Genomic DNA, 16536 nt, shown 5'->3' on the forward strand with positions numbered 1-16536 from the left:
CCATAAACATGAAGGGCAAGCCTGCATCTGGCATCTAGGAGGAGGTGCTCAAATGTCTGCTGAAGCCAGCAGAAGCCCTGGAGTTTGTGAGGCAGCTGTCACGAGGTTAGGACTGAGGGATTGCTTAGGCCCTGGCCCTGCCTTTTTCTCTGACTTGTCAGATGGTCTCGGCAGACACCCTCAGTTCCTGTGCCTTATATAGTACTGGAAACATATCCCATAATCTAGTCCAGATACCTCGGTTTTCAAGGAAGGAAACCGAGGCCCAGAAAGGTTAAGGATGACAGGTGAAGGTGGAGCTAGGACCCGGTCCCCCTGCCTCTCTGGTTTTTCTAGGAGTCTAGCAAGACAAGAACACAAGCAGCCACCCCCACAACCTGCGTGAGAACAGGATGGGGCAGGGTAGCCACTCCAAGTCTTGCCAGGCAGACCTAGACTGTCTTAGCTGAACTCACCCTGTGGCTAAAGCACAGAACTCCTCCATTCTTTATTCGCAACCTTCCGACTGCCCCCATCGGTTCCCTTCCAACCTTCCAACCCCAGCTCAGGGGGACTGGTTAGATCAGCTTGGGCTCAGGGACCTCGTTTCTGGAATCGGAGTGGGGGAGGGGGAGACAGCGGCCTCCATTCCGCTGACTCTGGGTGGCCTGACATCACCGCTACTGCGGCCCGGGCGCGGACGCAGGCGGGGCACAGACCCGGCCCCCCTTTCCGCGCCCCGGGGCGCAGGGCGCGCCGCCGGGTCTGGACTTTTGGGCCCTGTCCCTCCCTCGTGCCCTCCCCCCCCAGGCTTCGGAGAACTAGTTCAGCTGGCCAATCGCGGTCAGCAACCACTCGTGACACTAGGGGATTTGTGTGTGTGTGTGTGTGTGTGTGTCCTCTTCTTTCCCCTTCTCTTTTTTGTTTTTTTTGGGGGGGTACCGAGGATCGAACTTTGGACCTTGCGTCTGTGAGGCAGGCGCGGTGCCGCTGAGCTACGTCCCTGGCCCTTCTTTCCCCTTCTTAAAGTAATGTCCTCTGGTAACCACCGCCCCAGCCCCAGCCCCAGCCCCAGTCCAGGCCCGAGAGGCGGGGCGGCCAGACCTAAGCCCCGCCCCAGAGAAAGCCTTGCCCACCCCAGGCGGCCGCCAGAGGGCGCCGAAGCTCTGGAGCAGGATGGGGCGGCCCGGCCCACCCGCACCAGCTCGACGGAGGGGGGCGGGGGGCAAGGGCGGGGACCTGGGCCGAGGAAAATCCCAGGGCGTGCCCGCCCGTGCCGGAAATTTAGTCACGCACCCGGAGCTCCGAAGGTCGGGCTGTGGCAGGGGGTGTCCAGGGTGGAGACCCTGACTTGCCAAAGGACACACCGTGGGGAGAGCCTCCCAGTGCCCTGCCCTCCTGACACCCACTCCCCCCACGCTAACAGGGGATGATTAACCCTGTCTGTCGCTCGTAAATGAAGGCTTTGGTTCAGCGGCCCTTCCTGCCACCCTTCTGAACAAATGCGCTGCCCCACTGCCCGGAAAGACACCTCCTGGGAGCCTCTTCCGAAATCAACGCTCTGCCTTTCATCCAAACTAGGGCTCTCTTTGTTTCCCAGAGAAAGAAACCAGAGCTAGAAGGAAAGGCTTCTTCCAGGTGTTAAATCAACTTGTGAGACTCCGGGGTCTCAAAAATAAAGGGTTATCAGGGCCGGGGATTTAGCTCAGTGGTTTCGCTGCCTGCTGCGAAAGCTCAAGGACCCGAGTTCGATCCCTGGTACCTAAATAAATAAATAAATAAATAAAAATAAAGGGTTATCGCGCAGATTCAGATTCTGAAAGGTGAAAGAACTGGTCCTGGAACGAGTTCCGTAAGCCACCAGAAGCATGGCCAGATAGCAGTTGGGAAACAGCCCACCGACCTAAGGAGCCAGGGCGATTCATAATGAAGTGTTGGAGAGAAGAAACATGAATTGTTTACATCAAGCCAATGGATGGAAGGGGCAGGACACCACGGAGTGGGCAAAGTTCTAGGACGGGAGGTCGGTCCCTAAACTTCTTGCTCGGTTTTACACTCAGAATGCGATGTTGCCTTGGTGACTAATCTTCAGCACACAGGAAAGGAATGTAGAAGGTTTTTTTCTTTTTCTTTGTTGATTTTAGCTCGAAGCTATCAGTTAAAATAAATTTATCTTTCCTTCCTCCATTCTCTGGCCTGTAACTCAATTTAGGACATCTCAGAAGTCTTCTGTTACCACAAGTGTGGGACGGGCAAAGTACTGCAAGATCCTGGAGCTTCTTACTAGTTCAGAAGATAACCCGTCGGGCCGTGGATTTAGCTCAGTGGTTCCAGCGCCTGCCTCGCAAGCACAAGGTCCCGAGTTAGATCCCTGGTACCAAAAAAAAAAAAAAAAGAAGAAGAAGATAAGCCGTCAAAAATGTTTGACTTAGTGCACTGGCCAAAGAGGGACAAGCCTCGAAAGAAGAGTGACTGTAATGAATTGAAACACATTAAATTATTTCTATAGAGGTGGGAGACATATACACATATATTTAAGTCCATGAATTTATAATGACAGTTTTAAAAGGAAACCCCTCATCAATAGACTTTGAAGGCTACTAGGGCATCAGTCTGCAAAACTCTAACTAAAGGGGGTTGAGGATTTAGCTCAGTGGTTTCACCGCCTGCTGCGCAAGCGCAAGGACCCGAGTTCAATCCCCGGTACAAAAAAACCCCACAAAACTCTAACTAAAGGAAAAGAATCACGCATTTATCTTTCCTTTCCTATTTCATGGCAACAAAATGCAGTAGTTGAGAGAAAGTCTTCCTTTATAAAAGAGTCACAATGGTTCTGAGGTGTGGCTGGCTAGTAGAGTGCTTCCCTAGCATTGCTGGCATTGGAGAGGCCCTGGGCCCTGCAAAACATACACACACGAACACATGCATACACACACACCACAACTAATAAATACGGAAATAAGAGAATGAGAAAATCACTACGTTGCTATCACACCTCAGATCCTAGGAATCTTAGCACACACACACATACACCTCACACCCCAACACCCCCACCTGCGCCACCCTCCCCACCCATGGCAGGACCAGCACACACTGCTTCCTGCTGAAGTGTTGATGACAAAAACAAAACAGAAAGAACCCAAGGCTAATCAAACCTCCAGATCTGACTACCATTTAAAGAAATGTGAAGGATGGAGAAACATGTTGAAAGACACCAAAGATACTATCGGCTAAATATAGACTGGAAAGTTCTGCAGGGCAAATGATCCAATTTTTCCAACAAATTAATGGAATGAGGGAGAGCAGGAAGGAGATTTCTGCAATAAGCAAGACTTTTGGGGGGGGGGGGACCAGGGATTGAACTCAGGACCTTGCGCTTGCAAGGCAGGCGCTGGAACCACTGAGCTAAATCCCCAACCCTAAGCAAGACTTTTAAGAGACATCAATTAATGCAATTTTTGGACCATTCTTGGTTGAAGGGAAGGAGAATGTTTTAGCCCATCACTCACCTGGAAGGCAGCTTTATTCTGCTAAATCCCCCCACTTCCCTGCAGTAGGGTCCTTTTCTCACTATTTCATTTTCTACTTTTATAAAATGGGGCTGTTTTACTTCTTCCTAATTAAAGCTGTGGAAGCACTTTTAAAGACGATCCGAAGATGTATGATGATAGAAAAGTAAAAACTATCATTAATGTATTTTAATCAGCACGTTAAAGCCCCACATAGACACATCCACCTCTTCTCCATTCAAGCAGCCTTTTGCAAAGGGGTAATTCACAGTGATGATGTCATAATCATAGATTTCTGCTTTTGTCTTGAAAGCTGTAAAGTTTCCAAATACTTATTAAACTCCTGATGACTTTTAAAACATACTAAAGTTTTAAAAACATACTAAATAAGTACACATTTCCCATATATGACTGAACGTGTGGACAGAGAAACCTTTTTTGTCAAAGTAGTAAATGGATATTAAAAGTGGTCATCCTGGCATAGTAGCACACACCTGCAATCCCAACACTTGGGGGAGGCTGAGGCAGGCGGATGAGAGAATTCAAGGCCAGCCTGAGCTACATAGCAAGACCCTGTCTCTAAACAAAATGTGGCCATCCCATAGGTACAGTCTGCCAAAAAAACAGGGACGAGGTACTAAAATAAAGTGCTGAAATTGCATGTTTGGAAAATCAACAAGACCGCCTCTACAAAGAACAGTCTACTACAAGGACTCCCAGAGCCCTATCCCTGCCTTTCATGTCCTCACTGTGAAGCAAGGAGCTGCAAGTTTCTTGGCTCCTGGCATCTGTAGAGGGGTGAGGAACAACTCTTCAGTCCTTAAATGCCAAGCCCTCTAGAAATACTGCCCAGGGCATTGACAATCCAGACTTCAGCTACAGCCTTGCAGCTCTTTGAAATTCTAAGAGGCTCAAATCCTCTTGTGATGGAAACCCCCAATCTTTTTCTAGGATCTACAGAGATTTCCCTGAAATAGTGGGATGGGGCAAGAGACCCTTACATTTTACCTAGTGACTTTGGATTCTGATTTCTGGCTAGCTCAGAATTCTGGCTCTCCCATATTTCACCTCTGGTTTTCTCTCCACAACACTTATATAGCCGCTGGCATGTAAAAAAAAAAAAAATCCCCTTCCTCAATTTCCCCAAAACAGCCCTCACCAAGGCTGCAGGGAATGATAGCAGAAGTTTACTGAGGATTTGGAGGCAGCCCCAGGGTGCCACCTCGCAGAAGAGCCCTGAGGAGAATTTAAAACAGAACAGTAGAGGGGCAGAGGCCTTTCTTCTCCCTCCGTCGCTCCAGTCCCTCCCTCTCCTCAGCCTCCTTTGTTCCTGTCCCTTGCTCCCACACCACCAATTCCTCCAATTGCCATTCTTTTCTTATGCTGAGCAGTCCAGCTTTCTCTTTGTCTCATCCAGAGCTCCGCAGCCCCTCTAATCTTGCTCTAACCACAAGGGCTCCTCAGTTTGCTTTTCTGACAAAGACAGTTCTCCCCCAAGAAGGTTCGTGCTCAGATGCTTTGAGCAGCAATTCTCAGAAAAACCCACTTATCCCAAATGGTGGTTTAAATCTGCAGCCCCGGGCTTTTTGATGCTTAGGAATTATTTACTCTAGTAAAAATTAATTGAGGATCCCAACGAGTTTTTGTTCGTGATGGTTGTATCTATCAATATTTCCTGTAGTAGAAATTCAAACAAACAAAAACATCAATCAAACAAACAAAAAAAACAAACAAAAAACATAAAAAAATAAAAATTAAAAAAATAAAAGAAATTCAAACAGAATTTTTTTTTTGAGCTGTAATTTTATTTTTCCCCCAAGTTTATTGGTACATTTTAGGTATAAAATACATTTACATACATCATTGGGATCTTGTACCATTACATGAGTATCTTGGTTCTTATTTTGAAACTGAGAATTTTTTAAACGCATATTTATTAATATATTTTAAAATATTATTCAGGGCTGGGGATGCGGCTGAGTGGCAGGCAGAGCACTTGCCTAGCACTGCAAGGCCCTGGGTTCCCTCCCCAGCACCGCAAAACCAAAGAATCATATGCTCATTTTATGCTAATATAAATATGTTTTTATTTGTTTCCAAAACAAAAAATGACAAGAATGACATTGTTTTACATTTTTGCAAATATCTCTCTGGTCTACCTGCTTCTCCCATCTGTTCAAGAGCTAAACACCCTATAGGCACGGGAAAACTCTAAGGCTTGTGAGAGAAGAAGGCTCAAAAAGGCAAATGTCCCAATGTCAAACAAATATCCGTAAATGTCACACTAAAAATGCCCACTCTGATGTGGCACAGGTAACACAGCTCTTCCAGGACCTGCCTTCATCCCAACGTAAAATTTCCAGACAATACAGATTTGTAAACAGCAAGACACAAAGGAGAACTCAGGACATTGTAACATGAACAAAGGGCAAGAGTTTGACAAGAAAAATAAATATTTTGAGAAATAATTGGTACAGGGTGAATGTCAATATCTAGCAACCATAGATGATGGAGAGGAGCAGAGAACAAAGAATAAAGTGTTAAAAACTAGACTTTTGATATCTATACACAAGGGCTGAGGGTATATATACCTCAGTGGTAGAGCACTTGCCTAACATACCTGAGGCTGGCAGTTTAATTTCCAGCCCTGAAAAGAAAAAAAATCTCCACATAAGAATTTAAAGTATCCAGCCAGGCACAGTGGTACATGTCTGTAATCCCAGCTACTCAGGAGACTGAGACAGGAGGATCAAAAGTCTGAGGTCAGCCTCAGGTAGGAGATTAGGGCTGAAATAAAACCCATCAAAGTGTAATCAGAGTCATAAAACCCAGGGCACATGCGCAGAACACAGAATCCAAAATGACTCTGTAGTTTATTGAACACTGTACATGGAACCAGTCAGAAAAATGCTACTTTTTAATTTTTACATTTATTAGTATGTGTTTGCAGTTCATGCATTTTACAGTCATCTTGAGGAATGTTTACATGTACATACCACAGCTTCTTTTTTTTTTTTTTGGTACCAGAGATCGAACTCGGGTCCTTGCACTTGCGCAGCAGGCGGCGAAACCACTGAGCTAAACCCCGGCCCTAAATGTGTTTTTTTTGTTTTTTTTTTTTGGTGTCAGGGATCAAACTCGGGACCTTCTGAGGCAGGCAGTGGAACCAACTGAGCTAAATCCCCGCCCCCACAGCTTCTTTTTTAATCTCCTTTCCCTTCCTTCCCCGTTCTCCCCTCCTCCAATTCCTCTATCCCATTTTTCATTCTTATTGATATTATTACTCTTACCTCGCATTATGGCATATAATGTTTACAGTAATTGAGGTTTTGAGGTTCCTGTGCACAGCAGATCTTTATTCTACTTATTTCCCCTCCTCACCCCTTGCCTTTTCCCCCTTGGACCGCTTCCCTATTACAAGAGCTCCATCTCCTTATCCCCTTCTATCCATCCCTTATTATTCTCTTTGTACTTTGCCTCACTCAAATGAGATACCATACAGTATTTAAGCTTGTGTGCTGGTTCATTTCACTCAACATTGTATTTTCTAGGTACATCCATTTTCCTACAAATGTCTCAAATCTGTCATTCTTTATAGCCGAGTAGTAGTCTATTATATACAGATACCACATTTTTCTTTATCCGGTCATCTGGTAATGAGTATAAAAAATACGGAATGCTTCACGCATTTGCGTGTCATCCTTACACAGGAGCCATGCTTATCTTCTGTGTATCGTCCCTATTTTAGTATATGAGCTGCTGAAGAAAGCACAAAACATGCTATTTTTAATTCTTCATTTACATCTGTTGTGAAACCAAGCACATCTTTGATAGGACAGTTGAAATCTGTCGCCAGGAGCTTCTCATGGGACAACAGCCCCAATGCTTTATTTGCATAAGGGAGAAGCCAATCTAGGAATTCCAGACACAAAAGACTGTATTCAAGGCCACTGCGAATCTGTTCAAGGACCCGCTGTACTCTGCGGAGCATACTTCTTTTCTGCCTTCAATAAATGTTCATCCCTGTTAGCTGGTTCTGGGGTCCTGGGGTCTCCTTCCAGAGATGGTTTCCAGGTTCTTCTTGACTTGAGCAAAGAATGGACAAAACAAGCCCAAAAGATAGCAAGGTTTTACGTTTATTAACGTAGGAAAGGAAAACAAACTCTGCAGAGCACGTATGGAAAGTAAAAATAGGAAAAAAGACTCTGCAGTGTGAGAGCAGAATACTGAGGAAGAGAGAACACACTGCCACAGGGCTCAATGGCGTAGAACCTTTTGCACCTCCTACTCCTTTGAGGTCCGGCTAGATCATCCTATAGAAAATTCACTCGAGTTCTTGCGAGAATGGAAGCCAGCACGCTGATTGGCTCCACAAGCAGGGCTTTGGGAACTGTTCTGCACTTGAGTCCTGGGACTTTGAAATTAACAGATCACGCCCACTTCCCCAACTAGTCACAACACCCTGCTCCTGCTTCATCCGCACTAGCTTTTCTGTGCCTTGTCCCAGTCTTTGTTCTGGACCCTGGATACAAGGTCAATACTCAAATATCAATAACCTTCTTGTACACAAATAACAGACTCACTGAGAGGGAAATTAGGGAAACAATACCTTTCACAAAAGCATGCAAAAAAATGAAATATCTAGGAATCAATCTAATGAAGGAAGGAAAAGACCTCTACACTGAAAACTACAGCACTCTGAAAAAAAGAGATTGAAAAGGATATAAGAAAATGGAAAGACATCCTTTGTTCCTGGGTAGAAAGAACCAATACAGTGAAAATGACCATACTGCCAAAGCTGTTATATAGATTTAATGCAATGCTGATTGAAATTCCAACAATGTATTTCACAGAGAAAACAATCCAAAAATTCATTTGGAACCAGGAGGGTGTATCACAATCCCGAACTTGAAACTATACTGCAAAGCTACTATAATAAAAAAGCATGGTACTGGCAAAGAAACAGACCTGAGGCTCAGTGGAATAGATTAGAAGACACACAAACAACTTCAGACACACTCAGCCACCTCATCTTTGACAAAGGAGTCAACCACCCTCATTGGAGGAAAGATAGCCTATTTAATAAATGGTGATGGAAAAACTGGATTTCAACCTGCCAAAGATTAAAACTAGACCCCTATCTTTCACCATGCACCAAACTAAAATCAAAATGGATTAAAGATCTAAATATTAAAACAGAAACACTAAACTTACTGCAAGATAAGTTAGAGAGAACTCTCAAAGACATTGGCATAGGAAAAGACTTTATGAATAAAACCTCAGTAGCACAGGAACTAGCACAAAGAATCAATAACTGGGATCTCATCTTATTAAAAAGCTTCTGCACTGCAAGAGAAACTACCAACAGAGCTAAGAGACAACCTACGATATGGGAAAAATTTTAAGCAGCTGTACCTCAGACAAAGGACTACAATTTAGAATATATAGAGAGAACTTTAAAAAAATCAGACCCTCCCCAAATTTTAATACCCAAATCAAAACTGGGCATCTGAAATGAACAGACATTTCTCAGACAAAGAAGTAAAAGTAGCAAATAAACATATGAAAAGATGTTCAACATCACTGGTCATTCAAGAGATGCAGATGAAAACAACACTGAGATTCCACCTCACCCCAGAAAGAATGGCTGCTTTCAAGAAATCAACCAATAACAAATGTTGGTAGGGTTGTGGGGGAGAAAGGAACCCTTCTCCATTGTTGGTGGGAGTGCAGACTGGTGCAACCACTGTGGAAATCAATATGGAGATACCTCAAAAAACTAGGATTAGAGGTTCAATTTGATCCAGCTATTCCTCTGCCGGTTATCTTCCCAAAAGAATTAAAAGAATAATACCACAGTGATATATGTGCACCCATGTTCATAGCGGCACAGTTTGTAATAGCTAAAGCTTGGAGACAGCCCAAGTGCCCATCAACTGGAGACTGGACAGAGAAGATGTGGCTTTTTTATAAAATGGAGTACTACTCAGCCATAAAGACTGACAAACTAGAGTCATTTATAGCTAAATGGATGCACATTGAGGCGATACACTTAAGTGGAATAAATAGGACACACATGTGTAAATACTGAATAGTTTCTCTAGTGTGAGAAACTGAAAGTGTAAATAAGGATTAAAATGAATAATTGATAATGTGAAATAGGAAGAAAAGGTCCAAAGGGGTAGGGGAAGTGAGAGGGATAGGGGAAAGGAAAGAAGGGAATGGAAAAGATATGAGAAAAGGAAAAAATAGAAACAAAGTCTTTGTAAATAGGGAGGGGTGGAGGGGGTGAAGTGAAGGCAGGGGAAGGGGGAAAAAATAAGAACTAAGATACATCATGTACAGGTACAAGTTCCCAATGATAAATGTAAATGTATTGTATACCTAAAATGTACCAATAAAAGAATTTAAGGAAAAAAAAAAAGAACCTGAACAGAATTTCCCTAGGACCCAAAAGCCACTAACAAGCCTGGGTACTGCAGTGAGATCCTGTGTCAAAATAAAAGATTTTTTGAAAAAACTAGGAGCCAGGTTGTTGCGCATGCCTGTAATCCCAGCACTGGGGAGACTGAAGCAGGCCATCCTGGGCTACTTGAATTCAAGGCCAGCCTGAATTACATAGCCAGACCTTGTATCAAAAAAACCCTAAGGGGGGGAAGGGGGTGGGGATGTAGCTCAGGGGTAGAGTGTTCCTGGGTTCATTCCCCAGAACCACAGAAAGAAGGAAAGAAAGAGAGAGAAAGAAAGAAAGAAAGAAAGAAAGAAAGAAAGAAAGAAAGAAAGAAAGAAAGAAAGAAAGAAAGAAAGAAAGGAGTTTAATAGAAAATGTAATAGGTTAATAGTAGAAGCAAATAACAACTCACCATAAACCAGCTTGTAAAAGCCTAATCGATTAAAAATTTTAGAATAACAGATTAAAGTTCTCTTCTGACCTAACCAGAAGGAAACAAGGATGTGAGGATGATCTGGCTGTGACATCTGTTGCCCATCGGTCCCCAGGGTTGATGCAGCCAATATGGCTGGCTGGGCGGTGGTCCCGTCCTCCATCACTCCATGTGTGTCCCTCCCTATTTCAAATTATCAATTATTCATTTTAATCATTTTAGTCCTTATTTACACTTTCAGTTTCTTGCACTACAGAAACTATTCAGTGTTTACACATGTGTCCTATTTATTTCACTTAAGAGTATCGCCTCAATGTGCATCCACTTAGCTATAAATGTCTCTAATTTCTCGTTCTTTATGGCTAAGTAGTACTCCATTTTATAAAAAAAAAACCACATCTTCTTTATCCAGTTTCCAGTTGATGGGCACTTGGGCTGTCTCCAAGCTTTAGCTATTACAAACTGTGCCACTATAAACATGGGTGCACATATATCACTGTGGCATGATTCTTTTATTTCTTTGGGGAAGATGAACAGCAGGGGAATCATCAAAGGGAACTTCCAGTTCTAGTTCTTTGAGGTATCTCCATACTGATTTCCACAGTGTTGCACCAGTCTGCACTCCTACCAACAATGGAGAAGGGTTTCTTTCTCCCCACATCCCCACCAGCATTTGTTATTGGTTGATTTCTTGAAAGCAGCCATTCTTTCTGGGGTGAGGTGGAATCTCAGTGTTGTTTTCATCTGCATCTCTCGATTGACCGGTGATGTTGAACATTTTTTTATATATCTATTTGCTACTTTTACTTGTTTGTCTGAGAAATGTCTGTTCATTTCAGATGCCCATTTTTTTTTTTTTTGGTACCAGTGATTGAATGCAGGTCCTTGCGCTTGAGCAACAGGTAGCCCCACAGATGCCCATTTTTGAATCAGGTTTTTATATTTGGGGGTCTGATTTTTTTGAGTTCTTTATATATTCTAGATAGTAGACCTTTGTCTGAGGAACAGCTGGTAAAAAATTTTTCCCACATTGTAGGTTGTCTCTTAGCTCTGTTTGTGGTTTCTCTTGCAGTGCAGAAGCTTTTTAATAAGATGAGATCCCAGTTGTTGATTCTTTGTGCAAGTTCCCGTGCTACTGAGAATTTGTTCATAAAATCTTTTCCTATGCCAATGTCTTCGAGAGTTCTACCTAACTTACCTTCCAGTAAGTTTAGTGTTTCTGTTTTAATATTTAGATCTTTAATGCACTTCAATTTTAGTTTAGTGCATGGTGAAAGATAGGGGTCTAGTTTTAATCTTTGGCAGGTTGAAATCCAGTTTTTCCATCACCATTTATTAAATAGGCTATCTTTTCTCCAATGAGGGTGGTTGACTCCTATGTCAAAGATGAGGTGGCTGAGTGTGTCTGAAGTTGTTTGTGTGTCTTCTAATCTATTCCACTGAGCCTCAGGTCTGTTTCTTTGTCAGTACCATGCTGTTTTTATCACAGTGGCTTTGTAGTATAGTTTCAAGCTGGGGATTGTGATACACCCTGTCATGTCTCTGTTGCCTAGAATTGCTTTTGCTATTCTAGGTATCTTCTGGTTCCAAATGAATTTTTGGATTGTTTTCTCTAGTTCTGTGAAATATACTGTTGGGATTTCAATTGGGATTGCATTGAATCTGTATAGCAGCTTTGGATGTATGGCCATTTTCACTATATTGGTTCTTCCTACCCAGGAACAAGGGATGTCTTTCCATTTTCTTATATCCTCCTTGATCTCCTTTTTCAGAGTGCTATAGTTTTCAGTGTAGAGGTCTTTTGCTTCCTTTGTTAGATTGATTCCTAGATATTTCATTTTTTTGGATGCTATTGTAAAAGGAATTGTTTCCCCAATTTCTCTGTCAGTGAGTCTGCTATTTGTGCGTAAGAAGGCTATTGTTTTTTGAGTGTTGACCTTATATCCAGCTACACTACTGAATCTTTCAATTAGGTCTAGAAGTCTTTTGGCCGAGTGTTTTGGGTCTTCTATGTAAAGTATCATATCATCAGCAAATAATGACAGTTTAACTTCTTCTTTTCCTATCTTTATTCCTTTTATTTCTTTCTCTTTTCTAATTGCTGTGCCTAATGTTTCCAGAACTATTGAATAGGAGTGGTGATAGTGGGCATCCTTGTCTTGTTCCTGATTTTAGAGTGAAAGTTTTCAGTTTTTGACCATTTAGTATGATGTTGGCTGTTAGTTTTTCATAGATAGCCTTAATCAGGTTAAGATAAAGACCTTCTATTCCAATTTTCTGTAGCATTTTTATCATGAATGAGTGTTGGATTTTGTCAAATGCCTTTTCTGCATCTATTGAGATGATCATATGATTTTTGTGTTTGACTCTGTTAATATAGTGTATTATATTTATTGATTTACGAATGTTGAACCATCCTTGCATCCCTGGGATAAATCCGATTTAGGGTATATGATCTTCTTGATGACCCTCTGTATTCTCTTTGCCAGTATCTTGTTGAGGATTTTTGCATCTATGTTCATTAGGGAGATTGGTCTGTAGTTCTCTTTTTGGGTTGGGTCTTTCCCTGGTTTTGGAATCAAAGTAACACTTGCTTCCAGGAAAGAATTTGGAAGCTTTGCTTCCCTTTCAATTTCCTTGATGAGTTTAAAGAGTAATAGTGATAGCTCTTCTTTAAATGTCTTGTAGAATTCAGCAGTGAAGCCATCAGGACCTGGGCTTTCCTTTGTTGGTAAATTTTTTATTACATTTTCAATTTCACTCATTGTTATTGGGGTGTTTAGAATTTCTATATCTTCTTCATTTAACTTTGGCAATTCATATGTATCTAGGAATCTGTCCATTTCTTCTGTGTTTTCCATTTTATTAGAGTACAGATTCTCGAAGTAGGTATTGATGATCCTCTGGATTTCTGCTGGTTCTGTTGTGACTTCACCTTTTTCGTTCTTAATTGCATGGATTTGAGCCTTTTCTTTCCTTTTCTTGATAAGGTTGGCTAAAGGTTTATTGATTTTATTTATTCTTTTGAAAAACCAACTCTTTGATTTCATTAATTTTTTGTATCATTCTCTTGGTCTCCATTGCATTGATTTCTGCTCTGATCTTTTGTTGTTTTTTGGTTTTTGGTGTTTTTTTTTTGGTACCGGGAATCGATCTGCTCTGATCTTTATAATTTCCTTTCTTGTAGGAGCTTTGGGTTTGTTATGCTCTTCTTTTTCTAGGAGCTTGAGGTTCTGCATTAGGTTATTTATCTGAGTTCTCTCTGTTTTCCTAATATGGACATTCACTGCTATGAATTTCCAGCATAGAACTGCTTTCATTGTGTCCTATAGATTCCTGTATGTTGTACTGGCATTATCATTTACTTGTAGAAACTGTCTAATTTCTTCTTTAATTTCCTCTGTGACCCATTGGTTGTTCAGGAGGGTGTTATTCAATTTCCATGTGTTTGTGGGAGTTTTGTGGTTTCTTATGTTATTGACCTCCAATTTTATTGCACCATGGTCTGATAATATACAGAGGGTAACTTCAATTCTTTTACATTTATTTAGACATGTCCTATGAGCTAGCATGTGGTCTACTTTGGAGAATGACCTATGTGCAGCCAAAAAGAATGTGTATTCTGATTTTGTGGGTTGGAATACTCTCTAAACATCTATTAAGGCCATTTGTTCAGTAGCTTGGTTCAGTTCTAAAATTTCATTGTTAATTTTTTGTCTAGATGATCTGTCTATTTGTATTAGTGCTTATTTGATTTTTCATGTCCATTAATATTTGTTTTGTATAGTTGGGGACATTCATATTTGGTGCATAGATATTTATGATTGTCATCTCTTCCTCTTGGATTGTTCCCTTCACAAGGATGTAGTGACCATCTTTGTCTCTCTTAATTAGTTTTGGTTTGAAATCTACTTTGTCTTCAAATAAGATTACTACCCCTGCTTTTTTCTGGGTTCCTGTCACATGGAGAACTGTTTTCCATCCTTTTACTTTCAGTCTATGAATTTCTTTTTGAGTTAGGTGTGTTTCTTGTATATAGTATATTGGTGGATTTTGCTTCTTAATCCATTCTGCCAGTCTATTTCTTTTGATTGGTGAATTGAAGCCATTAACAATAAGAGTTATAATTGATAGATATTGACTCATCCTTGTCATGATGTTTTGCTGTTGTTGGCTCTTTTATTTCTTATTTTTTCCCCCTTTCCCTTTAGTTTCTTACCTTGCCTGGTGGCTTCCCTCTGTTGGGCCTCATGGAGTTGTGACCTTCATTGTCTTTTTCTAGGATATTGCTTAGAATTGTTTGGAGTGCTGGTTTCATGTTCATGAAATTTCTCAGGTGTTCTTTGTCGTGGAAGTATCTAATTTCCCCATCAATTTTGAAAGATAATTTTACCGGATACAACAGTCTAGGTTGGAAGTTATTTTCTTTTAGGGCTTGAAATACTTCACTCCAGGCTCTCCTTAATTTGAGGGTTTATCTTGAGAAGTCTGCTATGATTCTGATGGGCTTTCTTTTGTAGGTGATTTGTTTCTTTTTTCTAACTGCCTGTAGGATTTTGTTCTTCAGTTGGGTTTCTGGGATCTTGACTATTTATGTCTTGGTGTAGATTTTTTTGATCGTGGCTAGTTGAAGTCCTATATGCCTCACTTATCTGTGTATCCAATTCTCTACCTCTGTCTGGGAAGTTTTCCACTATTACTTCTGGGAACAGATTTTTTATGTCAATTGTGCTTTCTCCTGTTTTTTCATGGACTCCTATCAGTCTTATGTTATTCTTCTTTGCATCATCTAGCAGTTGTTGTGCTGATGTCTCGTGGTCCCCTACTATTTTTAAGAAATCTCTATTTTCATGGTCTCTAACCATGATCCTGTCTTCTATATCTGATATTCTATCTTCAGATTCCCTTAATCTGCTCTGCATGCTTTCAATGGAGTTTTGAATCTCCTGAATATCTGTTTGAATCTGTTTCATGGATTCCATTTCTTTCTTATGTTGGGTGATCATGGTTTCCATTTCTTTCTTATGCTGGGCATTGATGGCTTCCAGCATGTTTCCAAGCTCATCTATTTTTTTTTTATCTTTTTCTGTTCTAGAGCCTCTAATCATGTCTTTCACTTTGCTCACCATCTCTGTAGTTATCTGGGAGATTATTTGTTTTGAATTTTTCTAGAGCCTCATTCATCTGTTTTGTTACTTCCTGTGCTATCAGTTCAGGGTGTCCATGTGGTTGATTATCAGACTTTTCCACCTCATTTCCCCCAGAATTTGCCTTTTGTGGGGTGGAAGTCTGAGTTTGTGCCTTACTTAAATGCCTTCTCATTTTTGTTTTTGGTACTGTCCTTGGTTTAGTTCCTGGGTTGATACTTTGAAGTTGTTTATTGTAAGTATCTTTATTGATGTATTTAGAACACTTATGGAATGGTTGTTTCTCAGAGGTGTCTTCCAGATATACCTGGTCTTTAGGTTTTGAGTCTCTAATGGCTCTCAGGCTGTCTCATTTTCATTATACCAGGAAGGACAACTGATTAGATCAATCACAACACCTTAGCCCAAGTGATACAATCAGCAACACAGTAGCACCAAGTACCTCTTAGAAAATGACAATTTGTGGTAGTTATTAATCTATCACCTTTAACTGTGTGAATTAAATCAAAATCAAGGACCAACCCAACATATGTTTATAGTGAATAAACTCTTCAATATAGCAACTTTATCCTTCAGGATGGGGAGTTAGAATGAGTTGGGGAGGGAGGAATAGGTAAGTAGAAGGATAGGGGAAGGTTAGCAGTGAGGCCAGAGGGCACAGGCAAGAGAAGGAAAGAGAAGAAAAGAAAGATAAAGAAGAAGTACAAATTAGGGGCAGAACAGGAACACAAAGGGAGATGAAGAACCATGTGGGACAGCAAGGGCGCAAGGCAGAGAGAGAGAGAGAGAGAAAGAAAAGAGAAAAGAAAGAAAAATAAGCATTTTAAGGGCCAGGGATTTAGCTCAGTGGTTCTGTTGCTTGCCTTGCAAGCACAAGGACCCAAGTTTGATCCCTGGTACCAAAAAAAAAAAAAATTGACAACATTTTAAAAGAGTAGCAAAGAGGAAAAAAAATTTTAAAAATAGCAAAAAGAATAGTGTTAATTTTGAAAATAACAAGTGAAAGAAAAAAATGAA

The 16536-nt window shown here is 41.3% G+C and overlaps 1 non-coding gene across 1 annotated transcript; it reads right to left on the reverse strand.

Annotated features, from left to right (window-relative positions):
* Window positions 1–7153: 7153 nt before the first annotated feature.
* On the reverse strand, window positions 7154–7260 carry LOC147824337 (U6 spliceosomal RNA). Its single transcript, XR_015442466.1, has one exon. It is a non-coding gene; the product is annotated as a U6 spliceosomal RNA (small nuclear RNA).
* Between the last annotated feature and the right edge of the window lie 9276 nt (window positions 7261–16536).

The sequence above is a fragment of the Heterocephalus glaber genome, unplaced genomic scaffold (assembly GCF_053883595.1).
Source record: "Heterocephalus glaber isolate CG9 unplaced genomic scaffold, H.glaber_assembly_v1.0 deba00001547, whole genome shotgun sequence".
Taxonomy (NCBI): Eukaryota; Metazoa; Chordata; class Mammalia; order Rodentia; family Bathyergidae; genus Heterocephalus; species Heterocephalus glaber.